This window comes from Solanum verrucosum, unplaced genomic scaffold (assembly GCF_900185275.1).
Source record: "Solanum verrucosum unplaced genomic scaffold, falcon-dt-bn FXZP01000198.1, whole genome shotgun sequence".
NCBI classification, from domain to species: domain Eukaryota; kingdom Viridiplantae; phylum Streptophyta; class Magnoliopsida; order Solanales; family Solanaceae; genus Solanum; species Solanum verrucosum.
In genome coordinates this window covers 2,731,877-2,744,860 of record NW_026020173.1, presented here as the reverse complement: position 1 = coordinate 2,744,860, position 12,984 = coordinate 2,731,877, and the positions used below count along the sequence as shown (strand labels likewise).

The window sequence follows — 12,984 nt, the reverse complement described above, 5'->3', positions numbered from 1 at the left end:
TCGACACACTTTATTTCTAAAATCAATATCACATGCATATGAGATATGAATATAAATTTAGAACAGTCATATATTGATGAGAATATTATAACTACCAAGTTATTTTACAATACATAAATATTATCATATCCTACACAAATCTAGAGCCTTAACATGTTTTCCAAATAAGTCTCTAGATATTGCCTTTGTAAAAGGATCAGCTATCATTTCATGAGTAGGAATGTATTGGAAATTTATTTCACTACTTGCTACTATATCTCTCACAAAGTTATACTTTATGTCAATGTGTTTGGTCTTGTTGTGATACTTAGGATCCTTCGTGTATGTGATAGCTGCTTGACTGTCACAATTTAGAATCATGGGACCCTTAGAATTCTTTGCCATATTAAAATGCTCAAAGAATTTTCTTAACCAAACAACTTCTTGTACTGCAGATGCACAAGCCACAAATTCAGATTCCATGGTTGAAAGAGCAGTGCAAGTTTGTTTCTACTTTTCCATAAAATAGCACAACCATTAAGTAAGAAAGCATTGTCGGATGTTGATTTTCTATCATTCTGGTCACCATCCCAATCAACATCTGTATAACATCTTATAAATAAATCAGATCCATTATAACATAGTGAATGATTAAATGTTTCCTTCAGGTATCGAAATATTCTCTTTATTGTTTTCTAATGATCTCTTCTAGGATTGGATTGATACCTGCTAACCAAACTTACAGCATAACCAATGTATGAGTGAGTACACATCATATTCTACATTAAATTCTCGACAGCACTAGAATATGGAACTCGAGACATGTTTTCCTTTTCTTTTTCAGTCTTAGGACACATTCAAAGGCTTAAAGTTTCACCCATTACAACATGAGTATTCATGGATTTGCACTTATTCATTTGAAAGCATTCAATATTTTCTTTATGTAAGTTTCTTGAGATAAAATCAAAAATTTCTTGGAACGGTCTCTTTGGATCTTAACACCCAATATACAGTCTATTTCACACATATCTTTCATATCAAAAGGTTTTGAAAGTCATGACTTGGCAATTTTCACATATTCCAAATTATTTCCAACTAATAAAATATCATCTACGTAAAGAGAAAGAATTACAAAATTTCCATTGGACTTTTTCATATAGATACACCATCTTCATCGATCATGGTAAAATTAAATGACATCACCTCCTTATAAAATATTAGGTACTACTTCCTTAAAAATTGCTTTAGGCCATAAATTGATCTTTTCAATTTACAAAATTTCTGTTCTTGGCCTTTAACAACGAAACTTACTGGTTGTTCCATGTGGATTTCCTCGTTTAATTATCCATTGAGAAAAGTGGTCTTCACATCTATTTGGTGTAATTCTAGATCTAAAACGCAACAATAACTAAAAGTAATTGTATGGAGGTAAACTTCATAACTGGTGAAAAAGTTTCCTCACAGTCTATTCTAACTACTTGAGTAAAACATTTTGCCACCATTCTTGTTTTATGTCTTTCTATTGACCCATCCGATTTTCGTTTAACTTTGAGAATCCATTTATTCTCAATAGCTTTACGTTCCTTAGGTAGGTCAACTAAATCCCATATTTGTTGGTTTTCGCGAACTCTAAGACATCGCTTTAATCATTCACTCTTTTTAGGGCTCGATAAAGCCTCAAGTACAGAAGTAGGTTCATCCAATTCTGTAGAAAATACTAAGAAAACATAATCCTCAATTTCATAAAATTGTTTAGGTACACCTTTTCTTGTATTCTTACATAATTGAAGTTCAGATTCCCTTATAGGATTTTTTGATTCATGACTCTCACTTGGATCCGGAATCATCAATTGATCCACTGAGTTATCGAGTATGCCTGAAGACATTACTTGATCTTATGAATTCAACATTTCATAGAGAGGCTCACCTTCATCAATTTCATCCTTTATGGAAAAAATTATTTTTCAAAACTATGACATCTCGTGATACAATTTCAGTAATACTTCCATCCTCCTAATCCTCAATTAACACATACCCTTTGGAGTGTTCTGAGTATATTATAAAGATACATTTCTTTCCTTTCAGACTTAGTTTACCAAACTCATCAAAATGATCTTTAATATATGCATCACAGCCCCAAAGTCGTAGATCATTTAGATTTATTTTATGGTCAGTTCAAAGTTCATAAAGAGTCGATAACACTAATTTAGCAGGAACCTTATTCAATATGTAAGTTGTAGTCAATAATGCATCTCCCCAGAAAGAGATAGATAAATTTGTATGCGCCATCATCGACCTAGTCATGTCTAATAATGCTCTTTTCCTTCTTTCAGCTACACATTTTTTCTTGAGGTGTATATGGAGTAGTTAACTGTCTGATAATACCTTTTTCAATACATGATTCTTCAAATTATTTTGACAAATATTCACGCCCTCAATCAATTCTTAAAGCCTTTATGCTTTTCTCTAATTGGTTTTCAATTTCATTCATATATCTTTTATAGCACTCAAGTGCTTCAAATTTATGAGAAATCAAATAGACATAACCAAATCGCGTGAAATCATTAATAAATATAATGAAGTATGTAGCACCAAACCTTGCCCTCAAATTCATTGGCCCACAAATATCAGAATAAATTAATTGAAGTGGGAACTCATCTCTTTTAGTCTTTCCAATTGGTTTACGCGTAAATTTTTCAGCAATACAATTTTCACAAGTTGACATATCAATTTTGGTAAAAGAACCTAAATGGCATTCCTTTGTCAACCTATTCATTCGATCTCACCCTATCTGAACTAATCTTGCATGCCCTGTGATAACATCAATATCATTGATACTTGAATAATATGTCATTACACAACGGTCAACATAATAGTCATAAGTTGAAGGATTACAATCTAAAATGATAAAATGATCATAATGAAGTCAAAAACTATATAAAACATTATCTAGAGTTATTCTAACACCATTACGACTAAAATATAAATCAAAACCAACGTCTAAAAGATCATACACATATACTAAGTTTCGTCAAATCTCTAGAGCATATAGGACGTCATGCAACATCAAGGAACGACCATCACGCAAGTGCACTTTTCAAGTGTCTATACCTTTGACTTCCATCTTAGCATTATTTTCTACGTAGATCAACCTTGATTTAGATGAAACTCGATAAAACTCCACAAATGATTCTCTATCTCGACTTACGTAGTCGGTGGATCCTGAATCGACAATCCACATCGGATAAGATTCAGATAGTAAAGAAGTGCTGGAAACATATGTATCACTTAGAGATGCGTTTAGAAATGCTACCTTTTTGGGCTTAGTGCATTCACGAGCAAAATGCCCAGTACTTCGCAATCGTAGCACTTCATTTTTCTCTTGTTTCTCTTCTTGATAAATCATTTTCCTTTCTTGGAATTTGGCTTCTTTTTTTCTTAGAGGGTCCTTATTCAGTCTCTTTGTCTTTTCCATTTCTTTTTCTACTCTTCTTGCATTTGAAGCCTGGAGATTTTGTAACACTTGACTCTGCCACAAAGGCATTAATAGCAGCTTTAACAGCACCAAACCGTTCATCTTCAAGTTCAACATGTTGGGCAACATCAGAAAAAGTTTTGATGCTATCATTATGGGTCAAGTTAACCTTCAAATGTTCCCAATTATTGGGAAGAGACCGAATCACTACATGATCTTGTTGCTCATTTGAAAGACCATGGTCAGTACTCTTGAGTTGAGCTATCATGTTTGACATCACCCTAAGGTGTTGTTTGATATTTTGATCATGACGCTTTTTGTAAGTGCCAAATTTGATAGTCAACTGTCGGAGGAAGGTTACAGATGTACCCCCATACCTTCCTCGAAGATGTGCCCACATAGCATGAGTAGCAGGAAATTCCTCACATTTATGTATGAGGTCAACCCCTGAACTAACTATTATTCTACGTGTAGTGGAATTAGCTTTTTTCCAAGCTTTGTAAGCTTCAAGATCCCTTCTGTGTTGTGTAGAGTTACCCTCTTCTAGTTGATCCAAAACATATTAGATCATTTTTTCTCTTCTAGTACATACCATATTTTACGATTCAGATGTCGTAATTGTCATCGTTAAGTTTTTCACCTTTGTTTAAGTTAGCAATGATACTTTTTGATGTCATGTCTGTTATGAGATATATAAGGCAAGAAATTTTAATCAATTATGCATGTGATATACATATTCAACCAAATCAATTCTCATTAAGGTTTCATATTTAATATAAAATCGAAAAGACACGTAAGCTCCAATCATCATCTACGAACTAAATATTTAACAAAAATTTGAAACTAATTTCTTAATGTGTAAACTAATATATTGAAGACTTTAATAACAAATTTTTTTTTAAGTTTAATAACTTAGATTTTTAAAAAAACTACATAATTCATATATTGAAAAGCAAATAAGCAATAACAAATTACTAGTCTTTTTAAAGACAAAAATCCTCCCACAAGTCTTCAAGGCAACAAATATACACCTTAAAAGGTTGATTGGGCCAAATGTCATGATAAACATCAGTCAATCTACTACTCCAAGATTCACAGGAAGGGTTTGTTAAATAAGCCAAGGTTCTCCAATCCAAAATTTCAACAAATTATAAAATCAGTCAGTTCAACCCATTTTAATTCAAAAAGGTGAATAAAATCTTACACTGAAATAATAGGGGACATCTTCAAAGACTTAAACTCTTTAAAATCATTTTCTCATTTCCTTTGAATAACTCTTTAATTCTTTAACATATTTTGTGTTGCCTTTGAAATATTAATTTGTACGATTTCACACCCTTGGAAACATGTTCTACGGTGACATGCTCTTTTGAAATAGGAACAAGGAAACAATAAGAATGATTGAACCATTCAATGTGACAACATATGTCATTTTCATTTGTAGAAGAAAAAAAATTGTTTAAGGAACATAAGGACTAAACGAATTTTTTCAGATCAAATAAATTATTTTAGACACACCATAATGCATGTACACAAATTATCAACATATGGCTATTAAAAAAAAAAAAAATCTCAAAGTCAACCACAATCAGATTTGACCATGTGAATAACCTATGTTAAATTAAATAAATTAAGTACTTTATCTATATCTATCTATCTATCTATCTATACTACCTTAAAACCATGAACTCCTAAACTGAATGTTAAATTACTATAATACCCCCAATTAAAAATACTCAATTTATTTTATTTATTAATTTAATTATTTGTATTATATTAAAAGTAGATACCCTTTCATATTAAAGGGTTGTGATTTTCTCAAAGATATGTGACTTTTCCAAAGGGTTGCGACCTTTTTGACGGATTTTGACATTTTCGATGAGTTGTGACTTATTCGAAGGGTTGTGATTTTTTCAAATGGTTGTGACTTTTTCGAAGGGTTGTGATTTTTTCAAATGGTTGTGACTTTTTCGAAGGGTTGTGCCTTTTTCGATGAGTTGTGACTTTTGCAAAAGGTTGTGATTTTTTCGATGAGCAGTGACTTTTTTGAAAAGTTGTAACTTTTCTGAAAAGGAACAATTAGCACCTATTAATACTACTATTTGTTAGCTATAAATAGACGGTTTTGTCTCACTTTTAAACTACAATTTTTTTAAGTTTTCTACTCTTCTTCTTACTAAAAAATCTCAAGGTTATTTGCAACAATTGATTAAGTTCAAAATTCAACGAAATTTGAGGTACCACATAAGAAAGAGTTGGTGAACAAATTGTAGCAATTCATTCATAAATTCACACTCGTATTTTTCTTACGATTTCCATGAGTTAACAGTGTCGAAAAGTTGTGGAAAAGACAATAATACTCCCTCTGTTTCAAAAAGAATGTCTCACTTTCCTTTTTAGTCTGTTTCAAAAAGATTGGTCTCTTTCTTTTTTTGGTAACATTTCAATTTCAGTTTTCCACGTGACATGTTTAAGGCCACAAGATTAAAGGACAATTTTGTACATTTAACATAACTTTAATTTAGGACCACAAGATTCAAAAGTCTTCATTATTTTCTTAAACTCCGTGACAAGTCAAACTACGTCACTCTTTTTGAAACGGAGGAAGTAATAAACAAATATAAATAAAGTCACATGATTTGGGTAAGATATTTCTTCTTTGGTTTTTTATTTTTCATTTTTTTACCCTCAAATGAAACAGTTTCTTTCTAATTTTGCTAAAACAACGAGCATCAACGTAGCCCATTGAATCATTAGTTTTGATGTTAAATCCACAATTTCAAAAATAGATTTTCACTCTTACTTATAATATGATAATATAGACATGATAATAATTATTTTTTAATAGATATGTAAGTAAAAATGAACGAAGAAAGTAAAGTGTTGGTGACAAGAGATTTTAATCAAATGGAACACTATAGTGAATATAGCATGAACATATATTTTCGTCTTCCTTCTTCATTGGCTATGTATCATTCCATATATTTTTTTCCTATTATTTTGTGTTTAATTTGAGAAAATTTTATGTCACAAGATACACTCCTTGTTAGTTATATGAAAATAGATAAGAAAATAGTGATTGACCATAAAATAATCTTAAATCAAATTAAAGATTCTATAAACAATACTTTAAATTTTTTTCATCTATTAATTTTTATTATTGAAAAAGTTTAATATTTTATATCACAATAAAACTTCTATAAGATACTAGATATTTTTAATTAGACAACAACTATATGATATGTATGCGGTAGAAAAAAAAAAGAAGACTACAATTCTACAAAGATAAGGTAGAAACTTAAAGAAATGAAATATTTTTCACAAAGGTGATGTTGTTCATATATTAAAATAAAATTATGCTACTGAAATATATATGTATATCTAAAACAAAGAATTGGTCAAGATAAATATTTGACATACACCCAAACCTCAATTTAATTATTATTCGTTATAACAATAAAGTACCTTTTTTTTGTAGAATTACCTCTCTATAATAGTCTTACTCAAATTCTAATTGGTAAAAGATAGAGTGCGTATAAAGATAAAATATTGAAATATTTATGGTAATCTTTATTAGTGTCATGCACATACTAAATTTTAAGTAAGAATATTTAAGAGAAAAATTATACTTAAATGGTGTCCATCATTTATGTTCATAACCTGAAGAGAAAAGACTATCGGTGACATTTTTTGTATTGATATGTTTCTTAAAATTTGTTGGTTAGATTTGTGTACAAAATTGAGTAAAGTAAATAATAATACTACTAAAGAAATGTCACTTTCTCCTCATATTTAAACTTTGAATGTATTTTGAAATATTTTAATAATAGTTGGTCATTTTGATCTCAAAATACAAGTAACTCTATGACAATCTATATTAATCATTTAAAAGCACTTGTCCTATGTTCTTTAAATTATAATTATTTACTAAAAAAACCTTAATCTAATAATATTAATTCTATTTTACAACATCGTATACTACATACTATACACACATGCGTTGCCGTGAAACTAGTTAATAGAATAAAGAAGTACTACACATTCATTGTCTATTTCCCATAAAATATAATAGTACTTCATGATTCTTAAGGAAAAGGTACAAGTACTTTATTAAATAAAATAGGAGCATACTTTATTAAAAAATATAGAAGGACTATTTTATTTTCATTTTTTCTTCTTAACACTTAATAGAAAAAGGACCAAAAAAAGGGTAAATGGTCAAATATGCCTCTAAATTATGCAAAAATGTCTAGATAGACCCTCCGTTTGAAGTTTGGCTCATTTGTGCCCTCGTCGTCCAACTTTTCGTCCATATATGCCCTTGTAGACGTTAGTTCATAGTTGCTTTGCTGGAAATAACCAACTCATTTTCTTTTCTTTAAATAACAAATGAAATTGCCACTTCTCCTTTTAATTACCACATGACATTTATTTATATTAAAAAATGAATACACCTCTTTTAAATAGAATATTCGATCCATAAATTCTCTCCGATCCAAATTTTTTTGGTGGATAGTTCACATAAGACGATAAATCATATCTGACCCAAATCCCTTTGGTTGGAGAAACGCTATCTCCAACCAAACCCATCGCTTTCTCCTAAAAAAAACACCATTAAAGGTGAGCTTCGAGCTCTAACCATGAGCAAACAATAGAGCTCCAATGAGCTCACTGATTCGCACAACCTCGGACAAACAACCACCAAATAGCTCCGACCACCACGAGCTCCAGAACAGCACCCCCAAGGTAGTCGACAAAACACCAACCCACACACCTCACTGGTCTGGCAAGACAACTAGCAAACTACCCAAAAATAGTTGTATTTCAAATGTCAAATTATCTCATTTTAGATCTGGTCGGAGGAATTGAAACTCCGGCCACCTTGGATCGGATATGATTTACGGGTCGGATATTCTATTTAAAAGAGGTGTATTCACGTGGTAATTAAAAGGGGATGTGGCAATTCCATTTATTATTTAAAGAAAGGGAAAATGAATTGGTTATTTCCAGCAAAGCAACTAACGTTTACAAGGACATATATGGGCGAAAAGTTGGACGGCGAGGGCATAGATGAGCCAAACTTCAAACGGGGGTATATCTAGACATTTTCGCATAGTTTAGAGGCATATTTGACCATTTTCAAAAAAAAAAATTAAGTGTCCACCTTTCTTGGCACACGTTTCTGTTCCTCTTTTTCTTTTTTATTTACTCGAAAAAAATTATAAAAAACAATGCTTTGACCTTTTTACTGCACAGTTTTTGTCCCCTTATAAATCTCCTCTGTTTTTTATTTACTCAAAAAAAAAATAACATTACTTTGATGCTACTTTGAAAAAAAATATTGGAAGGATTCAATCAATTGACCCATTAATTGTACACGATTTTGCATACAAAGAAAAAAAAGAGAATCTTTTTATTTAATAGCATACTACTCCTTTTTCATTTTACAAACCATTTTTTAATCAGAACACTTCTTCTTCACCCAAAAAATAGAGAAGCGAGAAAATATAACAAACACATACTCAGTATCAAAGTAATCTCTAACATGTGAAAACTGAATAAATCTTTGCAATCTACAACCATCAATATCAAGGGTTGATCAAACTTATTTAGATTTTTTTTCGATAGTTTCGAAAAATCAAGAATGAGATGCTTATTTAAAAATATGGTGCAACTAACCATCCTCTGATACCAATGTAAAACTTTCATAATAGGAACGAAATTTGTGTACTTGTTATCAACATCGAAAGATCAACGAAATTCTTATCTTAGAATTGCTCCAAGCCAAACTTGAATTTCAAGGAAACAGGTAATTGATTCACAAACTAATAATTGATTCACAACCCGTTTGGCCATGCGATATGGTATCATGATATGGAATCATGATATGGTATCATGATATGGAGTCATGATATGGTATCATGATATGGAGTCATGATATGGTATCATGATATGGAATCATGAGATGAAATTGAAGGTTTGTTTGGACATGCGATATGGAATTTTTGTGTTGTATATTTTCTCATAAACATAAAAATCCCATAAGTTGTAAAACTATTAAAATATCCCCAATTGTTTATTCAATCTTATCAAATAAACAAAAATTATAAAATCGCATAATAAATTATTACAAAGTTATTTGTTCTTCAGTTAAATAATTGTTTCATCTAACTTTAATTTAATTAAAAAAAATTGAACATAAATTGTACTTGATATGCTCATATCTCTCAACTACTCTTACAAATAACCTATAAAGTAGAAAAAAACATACATTAGTGAGTAAATATTAACTTAGAAGTTAAATGCACTAAGATAAAAATTAACAAACATCACTAACTTCTAACTATTTACAAGAAAAATCAATAGTTAAATATTATTGAATAACGAAATTTTAAAAAGTTACCACAAGTTTGAGTCAAAAACACTTCTAATAAAATTTAATCAAAAAAATTATAACTAGTCCACTTGACTAAATATTAATAACTAATTGATCAAATTTTCCCAAGTCCTCAATCAATTGGACTTGATATCCTTCAGTCATGTGAACGAACATTTTGCAAATACTAAGATTAAGAAAGTGCGGCACCGCCAATGAAAATTGTCTTTTATCAATATTATGCTTAGTCATAAGATTAAGACGTTTTTTTTATTATGAAAAATCAAAAAAGTATTACTCCCTTCGTTCTCATTTATATTCACCAAATGAATTTCTACTTTATCATTTATATTCACCAAATTTAAAGTGATAATAAATTTTATATTGGTGAGAATAATAAATTTTAAAAAGTAATGATGTGATTATAAATTTTATTTACATATGAAACAAATGGTTAGTAGATATAAATGCGGGGTTGTTTTAACAAAATATAAACTCATGGATCAATTATTGTATTAAAATATCTCAAATCATGATATGGAATCACATGGTGATTCCATATCATGGTTTTTGGAGAATATGGTATCACCTCTCATGATATGGAATCATGAGATGAAATCAGCGTAAAATCGCATGTCCAAACGCTGATTCCATCTCACAACACCATATCGTGATATGGTATCGCATGGCCAAACGCCTACTAAGTGTCAATTTGTAGTAGATGTTTTTCTGAAGATAGAAATTTGATTTCCTCTTTCAACCCTTTTTTTGTTTCTATGTTCTTTCTGTTTCTTTTTCTTACTCCCGATCAAAGTGAAACACAACTATAAAATAGGGAGTAAAAGTAGTTCAGCAGTTACCCTGTAACCATTTTCACCTCTTTTCAAAATTGTATTTATCTTTATTTTAGAAACTTTATTCGGGTTGGGTCGGATTGGATCGAGTCAGATCCACATGGGCGACCCATGATCCAAATTTACATTTTCATCCAAGGGGTTCAAAAATAGGTTGGGGCGATTAAGGAAAAGAATAACCTTAACTCTTATGTGTTATCTCACCCTATTATAGTTCTTTTAACATTTCTTTCAATTTTTGTCATGCATCATCGAGTTTTTTAAATATTTGCTTGATTTTTTAACAAATCACGTGTTTTGAAACACGTTTAAAAGACCAGAAAACACTTTTAAAATATGGAGGGACTATAAGCTTGGTTCTTCATAAAATGAAATTTTCATAATTTTAATTCTATGTATGGAAGCACAAACATTTTAATGGAAACTCTTCAATCTTTTCGTAATAATATTTATGGTCTTAGAAAAAATTGTTAAATTTATGGAGACGTCCAAAGCGAAGGAAGAATTTTCTTTTACAAATTTGTCATATCTTTCAAAACTTAGTTCATACACTAAATGATATATAAAAGGGATTATAAATGGCAATAAAAATTCATATATATGTTTTTGATGTCAAAAATGAATAGTAGGCTTTATTATAAGAAATACTTAAATTGAACTATAACTCAATTCATTTTATAAACTTAATCATCATGAGGAACATTGTGTAGAGAAAAAAATTTCAAGTTCAAACATAATATGAAAATTATATTTGACATGTTCAAACAAATATTTTTTTATTTTTTTTACCATAGTTAAGCATAAAACAGAGAAGACAAAAATAAGTAAGGCAATTTACTTTTTATTAATGCTTCATGATTCACGAGAATTTGTATCCATTATAAGATGGGTTGCATGTGGGTAATGATCATTCGGGAATGGAAATCGAGACTTCTTGCAACATATGAACCCGCTTACCGCTGTACCATGACTCAAGTCTATGGTGAGGGGTTTATTTTATAATATCTATTAAAGATTTAACTTTATATATACAAGATAATTTTTCTACGAAGGCGATTCGATTGAACTCCCTGACTACTATATAGATCCGTTCTTGAGAATAATATTACTATATTACCATTTGAATGTACTCCCTTTATTCCATATTAAGTTAATTTTTGAGGCATTTACCATTTTTTAAATTAACTTAATTGTTCAGTTTTCAAGACTACTTTTAGAGTGTTCTTTCAATTTTACCCTTCATTAGTTAGTATTGGAATTAGTGATTAATTAAATATTTAGTTATTTTAATTATAAATTTGACAATAATTAATAAGGGTAAAAATGGAAAACTATGTTCAATTTATGTCTTAATCTACTTTTCTTAAAGGGTGTGAAATACCTCAAAAATTAACTTAATACGGAATGGAGGGAGTATTAAATTTAATACTTTAGGAAATATATTAGATATTGAATACTCCATCCGTTCTTATTTATATGTCGTGTTTACTAAAAATAGATGTTTCTTAATACTTGTCATTTCACAAAATCAATGCATAAATACCATTATTTATCCAATTTTACCCTTGGGAGTTATTAACATTGAAATTATGCATTTGACCAACATATGAAAACAAAGTACTCCCTCCATTTCAAATTAATTGAATTGTTGAGTCATTTTTCATTTTTGCAAATTAACTTAATTGTTCAATTTTCAAGACTACTTTTAAAATGTTTTTTCAATTTTACTGTTCATTAGTTAGTATTGGAATTATTTATTAATTAATGTTTATTATTTTAATCATAAATTTGACAATAATTAATTAGGGTAAAAATGAAAAGGTATGCCAAATTTATTTCTTAATCTTTTTTTCTTAAAGAATGTAAAACACCTCAACAATTCAATTAATTTGAAATGGATGGAGTAATTAATTCATGTTGATTGGTCAAATTTATTAATCAAAATAAATTAATTTATGTTTATTTATTAAAAACCTGACATCAAGTAAGGACACACTGATAAACTTACCTAATTTCTTAAGAGACGTGAAACTTAAAATAATGATAACTAAACTGGAACGGAGAGAGTAATATTTAATAGAAAAAATAAAATAGGCATAAATTATGTCTTGATAAATATTACTATTCCATTAAATAATTATTTCTAATATAGTGGATAAATAAAGATGGATGGGAAAAATGAAAGGAAAAGTTGAAGAAGTGTAAGGGGCATGCAGAAAAAGAGGGAGTTAGGGGGGTGTTAGGTACAGCATGCATGTGAGAGGTCGGAGTCGGGGGAAACAAAAAGATGTTAGCAGCTC

At 29.8% G+C, this 12,984-nt stretch overlaps 1 protein-coding gene across 3 annotated transcripts in view; it reads right to left on the bottom strand.

Moving 5' to 3' along the window:
- The window catches only part of LOC125828795 (chloride channel protein CLC-c-like), a 1,181,495-nt gene that overhangs the window by 468,701 nt on the left and 699,810 nt on the right, over window positions 1-12,984 (bottom strand). The gene's annotated exons all lie outside the window — the stretch shown is intronic.